This window comes from Tupaia chinensis, unplaced genomic scaffold, assembly GCF_000334495.1.
Source record: "Tupaia chinensis unplaced genomic scaffold, TupChi_1.0 Scaffold000362_1, whole genome shotgun sequence".
NCBI classification, from domain to species: domain Eukaryota; kingdom Metazoa; phylum Chordata; class Mammalia; order Scandentia; family Tupaiidae; genus Tupaia; species Tupaia belangeri.
The window spans coordinates 4,586,537-4,597,596 of NW_006159859.1; the positions used below are offsets into that span (position 1 = coordinate 4,586,537).

At 39.8% G+C, this 11,060-nt stretch overlaps 1 protein-coding gene across 1 annotated transcript in view; it reads left to right on the plus strand.

The window, feature by feature from the left end:
- Positions 1-8,895, plus strand: part of ADAD1 (adenosine deaminase domain containing 1) — a 155,110-nt gene extending 146,215 nt beyond the window's left edge. The window contains exon 14 of the mRNA XM_006153125.3: positions 8,695-8,895. The gene's annotated coding sequence lies outside the window, so the exon portion shown is untranslated. The remainder of the gene's footprint in view (positions 1-8,694) is intronic.
- Positions 8,896-11,060: the final 2,165 nt, after the last annotated feature.

The following is an 11,060-nucleotide window of genomic DNA, read 5'->3' on the forward strand; positions in this document are numbered from 1 at the left end:
TATATATATATATAGTATTTAAATATTTTGATAAACCCAAATAAGGAAGTAAAACTTTCTTTTGCAACCATCTGATAAAACTGGTGCATAAATAAGTTACATATTTATATGTTAGGCATTCAGAGTTTAAAAAGTAAACTCCTCATTTTTAAGTTTTTAAACATATGATTTTCATTCCTTTAGAAGAATAAAGACTTCAGCTTTCTGTCTGCTCCTATGCTTCTATATCTGCAGCTTGAATGAAGACATAGCCCTTTAAGTTAAGATCGTAATAGACCTCATTCTTGTGATAATCAAAGATCAAGGTTAATATAAAATCAGAAGATTCTCCAACTGTATTTTTAACTTAAAATTTTAACCTTCTGTGGGCTGGATGGTGGCACAGAGGTAAACTGTGATGCTGTGCAAGACAGACCCACATGGGAAGGTTACTGGTTCCTGTTTGGAGACCCTTCTGAGTGTACTGAGTACCCGTGTGCTCGTGATCTGTGCTGGCTATGGCTGGGGGTGGACTGCTGCACCAAGACCCTGTTGGGATGCTGTATCTGTCTCTGTCTCGCTCTCTTTATTTCTCTCTCTCTCTCTCTCTCTCGGAATAAATAAGCAAAAACAAAACAAAACAAAAGCTTTTACCCTTCTACTCCAACCGAGGAATGACATAGTTGAATAGTAAGATAAAGTAAAAACTTCAAAAGTCATAGAAATTCATAACAGGAAGTCAGACTCTAATTGAGTAAAGTTTTTCCAAGTTGACCAAACACTGAGCTTGAGGATCAAACTGAAGTATTGTATAGAAATTTGGGGTGACTACCCCTGACTTGGCACACTTATCTGTTTTCTCATCACTAATATACTGTACTCCTGCACTTGGGGTCCCAAGAAGTGAGTTTCAGCTCTGCATTAAAGTATACAATATAGTGTCCAGCTTCAGGTGAGATCATCGGGAGCCTTCATATCTCACGTGTTCTAGGAGAGATGATGAAAAATCATCTGTGGAAATAATATGCCATGAGTAACCAAAACATAAGCAATCTGAACAGATTATAATAAATTAGAGAATCATGTGTAATTAAGATAGATACCTGTTGGAGGAGTGATTTCAGTCTTTTTAGGAATTCTTTGGGTGGTTTTTTTTCATAAGAATCACATGAAAGGCATGTCTAGAAAGCAATGAAAAAGTAACATTCTTCTTTAAAATTTATGTAATAAAATGTTCCATTTAATGTTTATATTCTCATTAGAGACATAAATCATGTTCATTAAAAAATATTTGGGAAATACATAAAACTGTTCAGAAAGTAACATTGAAAAAAATCACTTGTAATCCCATTCCCAGAGATAGCCACTGCAATGTTTTGAGGTATATCTTGGCAGTGTTTCCGTGTTTGGGGTTTTGGGTGTTTTGCATTTCTGTTATTTATACTGGTTGGAAATCTGCTTTTTATATATTACTTAACATGGGACCAGCAGATGGCGTAATGGTTACATTGGTGGACTCATGTAGTCCACTGCGGTTCACATCCTGGACCTGGTGGCTTAAAACTCACACTGGGCACATGTGTGTGCATGCCCTAGGTCCCAAGAGGAGAATGGAGGAGAAGGGATTGTGGAATGGCCATCCCCTCTGAGGGGTGATTTCCCGCTTTCAGTCTCTCTAGCAAGCACACTCACATAGTAAAAATCTCTCTCTCAAAAAAAAATTTACTTAACATATCATAAACATTTCCTAGATTTTAAAGTCTTCAAAATATGACCCATCTGCAGTGGTATGGGCACGACAGCACTGCTGCTTAATACTGGAGCCACATGGGAGGCTCAGGGTCAGAGCTCAGCTCCACCTCAACATAGTAGTGTGCCCACACACACCTGTCATCCTCACCAGTTGGGAGACTGGGGGTGCAGGGAGGGTCACAGTATGGAGAGATCTTGACGAGGGTAACTCTTGAAAGAAATAAAGTTAAATGTATATATGTGTGTGTTTATTTATTTATTCCATCCTGCTGGCCTGGATTTCCTGGTTTTAACTTGTGCTTATATGCACACACATAAACACACACACACACACACGCACACACATGTATATGTATTGGATCATCAGAAAAGTCATGATGTATTTTTCTATGCAAAAATGCATCACAACTTTCTCAATGGCCCAGTGTATACACACACACACATATATATTTTTTGGACACACAGGTTGCTTCAAACTTTTCACTTTTGTATACAATACTGCAAAGAACATCTCTATAAGTAAAATTTCATACACATCTGTATTCAATAAACCCCTACAAGTAGAGTTACTCAATTAAAGGAATAAATTTTTTAAGGCTTTTGAAATACCTTGTAAAAAAGATATATCTCTTTCCACTTAGCACATTCTTACCATCATGTAATATTGTAACAGTTTTAACTGGAAAATAATAGAATTTCTTGATTTTTCCTTTCTTTTTTTAGTGTTTTGTTTTGTTTTGCCATAGGGTGCATGCACTTACCAGAGAGATGGAGAGAGAGAAAGAGAAATCACCCTTAGGGGAGATGGTCATGCCTTAATCCTTTCTCCTCCGTTCTCCTCTTGGGATTTTGGGTATGCACGTATATGCACCCAGTGTGATTTTCAAGCTATTGGTTTTGGGTCTCAAACCATGGTCAGCCATATAGGGCTCCAGCACCTTAACCACTTTGCCACCTGCTGGCCTGAATTTCCTGGGTTTAACTCACATGTATTTGATTACTAGAGTAACTGATGAATTTTTCATATGTATATCACCTGCTTTCATTTCTTTCTTTTAAAAAATGTCTTGGTTTGTGTTCTTTTCCTTTGTTCCTGTTGAGATACCAGTCACTTCGATACCAGGTCAGTGTTGTAGTGAGAGCATTTGACTGGAAGTTATAGCTAGCACTTCTAGTGCTCATTCTGACACTTACTGTGTGGACCTAGGGGCAAGTCATTCAACCTTTATGGTAGCTCTCTCTTTCCTCATCTATAAGATGAAGATGCTTAACTGGATCGTTTTAAATTCAAAAGTGCCAACATCACTATTCCATGAGTCTTTGATTCAGAATTCAAAGACATGCTTAGCTCCTTTCTTTCTGAAAGTCTTAGAAGAATATTTTTCACATGGTAACCTGGCCAAGCAATCAGAGGAAATAAAAATGATTTTGATTATGTAATTAAGATTTCATTGGAATGACATGTGGAATTTTAGGAGATAGAAGAACTGGTTTTAAAAAATTGAGGGGGCCAGCAGGTGGTATGGTGGTTAAGGAACTGGACTCCCTCATGACTGACCACAGTTCAAGTCCTGGACCTCGTGGCTTGCTTTTCCCTCTTCTCTTTCTCTCTCACTCTGTCTCACTCTAGTGAGCATATTAGAAAATTTAAAAATAATAATAATGGATAAGTAAAATTAAATAAGTCATTCTAAGAAACAAGTTTGAGAAGAATTTATTTTTTGTTTTTCTAGTGGTTTTGACTAATGCTTGAATTACTCACATTCTTAAATATCAGTCATGAATTGGCATAAGAGATACAGGTTTGGGGATCTCAGTTCCCCCAAACTAGAGACTGTTGAAATTCCCCAGCCATGTAATGGGGTCTACCTAGTTAAATTCAATGCCAACTCAGCCATTGTACAAGACAGTAATATTCTTTAAGAGAGGAGGGCAAAGTTTGAGATTTATCCTTGTCTCTTGTAGAATAACCTCGTTTCCAGTGGAAAACTAGGATCTAGATCCTGTTAGTAAAAATACAAGTTAGGGAACCAGCAGTTAGCGTAATGGCTATGTCGCTGGACTCCCCACGTAGTTGACCACGGTTCGCGTCCTGGACCCGGTGGCTTAGAACTCACGCTGGGCACGTGTGCATGCGTGCCCAAGATCCCGAGAGGAGAATGGAGGAGAAGTAATTGCAGCATGACCATCCCCCCAGGAGGTGATTTCTCACTTTCTGTCTCTATGTCTCTCTCTGTCTGGCGAGCACACGCGCCCTATAGTGAAAACCTCTCAAAAAAAAAAAAATACAAGTTATATGCGACCATATAATGAAAGGAAACTATTTAACTCCTAAATCACAATTGGATTCTCTGCCTAATAAGTTTTTCACCTTGAAATACTGTTACCATATTACCACTCCCCAAGATGATTAGCATATTTTAATAGGGTTTCTGGGACTTTCCAATATGTGGACATGAAGAAGGTGACCCCCTACATCTCAAAACACACCCTCTATCATAAGATGTGACTGGAAGGAAGACACTGGAAGCCCCTGCTTTGCGAGCGTGTGTAATACAATTCATATACTTAGTAAGTACACGTGAGGTAACTACAGGTGGCAGTCTTACCAGTTCACGTTTCTGTCTTTTCCCTGCATTTGTGGGAGGTAGTTTCCTCTTCAGTCGTTTGATCAAATCATCAATTTTCTTCCCATTGTCTCCTGTATTTGCTGGCTTTAGTTGGGCCTTCTGAAAACATGAAAAAGCTGACAGCTCACAGTGTTTCTGTAAAAGAAATAATTCATATATATATTAACCAAAGGTATTCAGAAAGTAAAAGATGACCTTCCCAAGCCTCCACTTGTTACTTCTTCTGCAGTGTCTTGAATCGGGTTCACTCGGGCAGACAGTGAGATGTGACTTCACCTCCTACGTAACCTGTGGGCTGCAGAGCAGGAGGCACCGGCATGTGAACTTCTCTTTGTCTTAGGGAAGAAGAGACGATTCACTGCCTCGCGGAGAATGGAGAAGGGAGTTTTACTTCTCCACAGTTCTTTACTCCTAGTGCGGAAATGAGGGCTGTTCTGATTTCTGGGCGTTGGGCAGGGTCTAGGTGCAGAGTTAGTTTTAAGAACCTGTTTTTTGGGGACCAGCAGATGGTGTAGTGGTTCCATTGCTGGACTCCCACATAGACCCAGATCAGGAGGACGCCAGGTGTATATGTGTGCATGCCCTAAATCTCAAAAGGAGAGTGGAGGATAAGGGATTACAGCATGGCCATCCCCCTTGGGGGGTTATTTTTCACCTTCTGTCTCTTCAGCAAGTGCACACACCCTTTTGCAAAAATGTCTCTGTAAAAGTAAAAGAACATGTTTGTGGACTGGTAGCAGCTGTGGCTAAGTTATAGTCTGATCAAGTATCTCTTTGGTTTGTTTGCTGTTTTTCCCTGTGCTACATAAAGCACAGTGCTTTGTTGCTAGTGAATGTTCACTGTATATTTGTGGGGTCAGCAGATAAGGTAAATGAGTTAAAACCCCTCCTTTGGCAAAAGGAAGTGGATCCCTACCTCTGAGGGCACATTCCACATCTAAGATCCCAGGAATGGCTTTAGACCACCCATGACGTTCCTAACATCTTGTTTACGCTCCCAGATCCAGTAGGATAGGGCTCTACCTGATAGGATTCTTGCTGTTCCCAAGCAAGTTAGGGAACAGAATGAGACGCCTAACCAAAGGAAAGGAAGACCAGGCCTTAGAAGTGAAGAGTAGTGACTCAGAGAATGAGGGAGTAAACGGAACAAGGATCAAAAACTTGCCTCTTGGTTTGGCCAAATGACTAGTGGCAGTAAATAACCTAAAACCTTGGCAGTGAAACTGAAAAGCAAGTAGACTTTTTAGAAGAGTAGAACATATACTGACTCAAAAACATTTTAATGCAGATCCAAGAACTTATGTCTGGGTGACTTGTATCCAAGTTACTTTTTTTCTTTCTGAAAATATATCCCCATTTCACTTAAAGCATAGAAGCCGTCTAACCAGAAACCTCAATCCCTCCCCGTTCCTACAAGGGCAGTCCTATGTGCAACAATATGACCTGAATCTTCTCATGAACCATCAGCTGAAAATAGTATCTGGTCTGCATTTTCCAACCTCTGTGCTTACCCATGTGGGTTGATTAATAACATGGGTCTTTAAGACACAAATCTCTCAGCTTTGCTTTGCATATACAGCGGCAAGCCGAGAGCCAGCTTATCTAGTTTCCTTCTGTCAAGGCAGCTTGCCTTTTATAAGGGCGTTGTGCGGTCCTTTCCATATATTTGGCAAAATGCTTATTTAATAGAAACTACTTATAAATGTTAATTATAGCACTTTTTTTTTCCTTGAAAACCACATGTTCATGTTTGTTGAAATTTTTTTCTTTTCTCTTCTTTTTGACCACAACCGGCTTAACTTACTGGAAAAAAATAATATTCATATTTAAAGAGGTAAATTTTCCAGCTGAAACTGAAAACACTAACTGCTTCATCCGTGATGATCTGAGAAACCAGCATTTCTCACAGAGGCCCATTTTGCTGAGTTAACATTTACAGATGTATGCTGAAAGAAAATGGAGTTCCAAAGAAGTAGAGGGGCCGAACCGAACCAGCTCCCTCTAGACAGTATTGCCAGGAATGGTCAAGACCCGGGATCAAAGCTTTGACATCTAGAAATGCCTCTCCGTAGCATCGGGATGCAGGTGCCCACGTTGACGGGCTACTTTCCCTCCCTCCCTCATTCACCTGTGCTCATAGTCACTGGGGCTCTGTTTTGTTTTGTTCTGCAAACAGCAGAGCTGGCCCTCAGACATGCAGTCCAGGGCAAACAGCTGCTGGATTCAGCTCAGATGCACATCAAAGGCAGTCTGAAAAAGGAAAAGTGGAGGAGCTGTCCTTCTGGCTGCCCTCAGGGTGCATCGAGAAGGGAAGTGGAAAGATGCATCTCGATTTAGGCAGCTGCAGGGGCCCTGTAACTCAAGATGACACCGGAATGGCCTGGGATGGCCCTAGTCCATGTTTAGCACCATCTGGGAGCATAGCCATTGGTCTCCTCTGCCATCCTGGGGTGGCCACAGAACCCAAAATCAAGGCTTTGTTTCCCTCATCTATCCACGTATTGGAACATCAGGAATTTCTTGGCCCTACATCAGTTTTGCAGACTAGAGGGAACAGGAATGAAGTCAAAAGCAAGAATGACCTGTCACTCCTCTCTTCAGCTAGAGAGTGAGTGAGTCAAGTGCTGTGTTTGCAGAGGATGCACTTGGCTTTGTTGTTTGCAATTAGAGTTAGAAAAACATTTGCCTCCTGAGAGCCTTTTTTTTTTTTTTTTTTAGTTTTGCTATAGGGCGTGTGCATTTGCAAGAGAGAGAGAAAGTGAGAAATCACCCCCCTGAAAGGATGGCCATGCTGCAGTCCCATCTCCCATCTCCTCTCAGGATGTTGGGCATGCACTCACACACTCCTGGTGTGACTCTCAGGCCATGGGTCTGGGACTCCAACTGTACAGCCATGTAGGAACCAGCAGGACCTTGACCTCCACGCCACCTGCTGGCCCTGAAAGCCTGTTTTTAACCTATTCCATCTTGTTCCTTTGCAAAAAAAAGCCCTGGCCATTCACACTAGGAAGTCTTGCTAACTAGATAAGATTACCTTTGTCCCCCACACAAACTAGGTTTGTCTCATGTTTGGCAATAGGAGCATGCCTGGCATTTGGGGCTAGACCATTCATTGTTGTCCAGGCTGTCCTGTGTGTTCTGGAATGTCTATGGGCTTCTCTGGCAATGCCTGCCCGGTTGCCAGTGACACTCCAACTAACTGTGATAACCACAAATTTCTCTAGAGGATGCTGAATGTTCTCTGGGGGCAAAATCACCACCAGTTAAAAACCACGAGCTTTGAGATTGGAAAGAAAGGAAAAGTGAAAGATGCCTGAGGAGGCCGATTAGAGATCTTAGAAAATCGCTATGTAAATGTAACATTTAGATGGTTTTATCTTCATTAAACTTTTTAGTCTTTTACATATCTTACAGACCCTGTTTGATGCTGCCCTGACAGATGTGCTATACCAATGTGGCCTTGAAGTGTGTTCTTCCTTCCTGGGTTTGCCTGTCAGCGTAGCTTGAGGATCTCAGTTAGACCAATATTCACTTGTGTCACAGCCGACATTGCTTGATCAGATTATCAGATAAACACAGTATCACAGAGACAAGATCTCCTCGTCATGATGTAAGATTTAAAAATATCTCTAACTCAAGTTACTGGCTGACTGCACGGTTCAAGTCCTGGACCTGGTAGCTTGCAGGACAAAACTGGGTGTGTATATGTATGTGCATACCCAGAATCCTGAAAGGAGAATGGAGGAGAAAGGACTGTGGTGTGGCCATCCTCCCTGGTGGGGGGTTGGGGAGTGCTCTCTTTTTCTCTTTCTCTCTCTCTCTGTCTCACACATGCACTCTCTAGCAATTTTTTAAAAGTGGGATAGATATTTTGCTATTTCTTACACTGAAAATTATAGATTGTAGCTGGGAAGCTCTGAAAAGGACTCTAACCACAGCAGTTAAGCGAGGTGTGCGAGGTGCAGAAAAATGTGTATTTTGATATTTATGCACAAGGAATATCCTCACTTATTGGAAAAAAATAAGTCTTTCCAATAAGTTGAATGTGCTGCTTTCATTTTAGATGCTGTGTGTTAGAAAAAGACTGAGTAAATGAGAGTGGTTAGGTTCAGAGCTAGAGAGTGAATTGTAGAAAAAAGCAATAGTTGTGACTCATTCACTTTCTAAACTTTTACACAGTCATTTACGATAATTGTTTTCTTTGCAATGTATCTTCATGTCTTCCCCTTTGCAGTGCCCTAATTACTGGTAGCACTGTTGTGTTATTCTAATTTATGCAATTAAAGGCCTGTGACAATGAAAACATTTCCCCAATTGCTCTTATTACTCTTAGGGTACCAACCACACCAGACCAGATTGAAGAAATTGCTGGGGGAATCTATCAGCAGACAGCACTCTTGAACCTTCTCTTCCTAGGATGCTAACGGATTTAAATGGCTTAAAAGATTAATTATTGAAAATAGTCCTTTCAAAAAGGCCGTGCCAAGACATCACTAAGACAAGATTCACTCAGGCCAAGGGATATGTAAGTTATATTCTACAGGAGAGCTTTGATTTCCACCACAACCTTCCTCCGAGCTGTCCCGGTAATCTAATTCTTTCCTGTTTTCTAAAGTTTGTTATTAAAAGGTGAGTTCTGCTTCCTATGGTATGTATCTCTGATTCTTAAATAGAATTACAAAGAGGGCTCAACAGGAACTTGCATGCCCAAGAGCTTTTAAAACACAGTTAGCTGTTCATTGTTTAGAAACTGATCGTAGTTTAGATTTCTCTTCTAGTTCTGTCTCAACCATACCACTTTGAAATACTCCTACAGATACTGGAAGATAAACGTATTTTTTTAAAGAAAGTAATATAGCATTTTATTGCCTTTTTTATAAATGAACGAATATTTGACCAAAACAGAAATATTTAGCAATTGTTAAACTCCCAAATTCATTGACATTAAGTACATTCCTAAATAATCATGCAGATGCTTTGCTTATTGGATTTAAGACCTTATGTTAAATATATTTTCAGAAATAAATGCAACTGGTCTTACCTTTACATCTTGTGGAGCTGGCAGAAATTCAGGATCCTACAGCAAAAGAAAATCAGTTCTAAGTTATTTTTATAAGCCAGAAGGCTCTTTTAATATTAATTGAAAAATATTACTTAAATTCTGTTGTGACAAAAATGGTCTTACCAAGTCATTCACATAATTGTTCAGCTCATCAACAGTTTCTAAAAGTTGACGCAGTCTAATCAGGCGGCGATCTTGCCTTTGGGAGTTTGATTTATGGGCCACTGTCCCCAAGAAGATGACCATCAGACAGATGACTATCCTCTCCATGCTGCCACGACTGAATCTCATAAGTACCAAGGGCAGAGCAAGACCTTGGTCTCGTTTTCACTTCAGTTTGACTGTGGACAGGTTGTCAGTAAAGCTACCTATTTATTCATCCTGCAGGGAGAGGTAAAGCCCTCCCATTGCAACCTGGAAATCTTTGTAAAATGGATGATTGTGAGTAACTGTTTTTTCTTTTCCACTGGCTAGGTGTACGTGTGCATGTGTTAACATGTGGGGGCAGGGATTGATGGAGTCAACGAAATGTGCCCCATCTGCATCTTAGACAGGAAAAGGAGAGAAATGGGTGAATTCCAATTTTCAACATGAATCAAGAAGTATGTATGGTAAACAGTAGGTACTACAAGACTTCAAAAAAGTAAACAAAAACACTTTGATCTCTTTCTCTCTGTCTCTCCTGGCATCTTACCTATTCTCTCTGACAGTCATAAGGACACTTCATTAATGAGTAAAGTGGCAACATGTGCTTTCTTGCATGACTTTTTCTTATGCAACTACTCTTTCTTAACAACTATGTCTTCAGACTGAGATCATTCAGTATTCCATCTTAAAAGTGGAAGAGAGGCCACCTTTTAGGAAATTTTAAGTAAATGGGGTACTTTTCAAATTACCAAGAATATTTTAGGTTCTTACCTGGTTTCAATGGTTTAAAATAGAATTTGCTTCCAACTCTTCACGAAAACATCTTTAAATAACATTAATCATGGCTTCTGACTTTTTATTTTAACAATCTTATTTAAAATACCACAAATGATTCTAAGGGAGTCCAAAGAAAATACAACCTCCAATTGAAATCTCACTTTACGAAACCAAAAAACATTTTCAAACAGCAACATCAAAAATACCCCCAGTATCTTTTTTGCTCTTATAGAAGTGTTACTTATTTCTGTTAGATATTATTTACTCTGGATATGGCAACACATTTCTAACTGCCTCTATAACCTGATAGAGGTTAGTAAGCGACTCAAAGTTCAGAGGTGATTTAATCACCCTTTGCTCTCCTGCTTCCTTTGTCCTTGCAACTCTTTACCCATTCGGAAAATTGAACATAATATTCTATTGAGAATGAGTCTTGGACTACAATCAGATAGGTCTTACAGATAAAACTCTTGACTACAGATTTCATTTATTCTTATGTCTTTGTCAATTTTATTACATGCCTTTATCATTTTCATTATGTAGACATACTTTATTCTAGAATATACAAGCCAAGATAAATTGGAGTTTTGACTTGATCTACTCTATAGGTTGACTATAATCTTTTTGTAATAGAATATCTAATATGCAAGTTTGGCTTTATATAGTGACTAAGATCAGGAAATCCTCCCTACAAAAATAAAATTCTGTAGGGA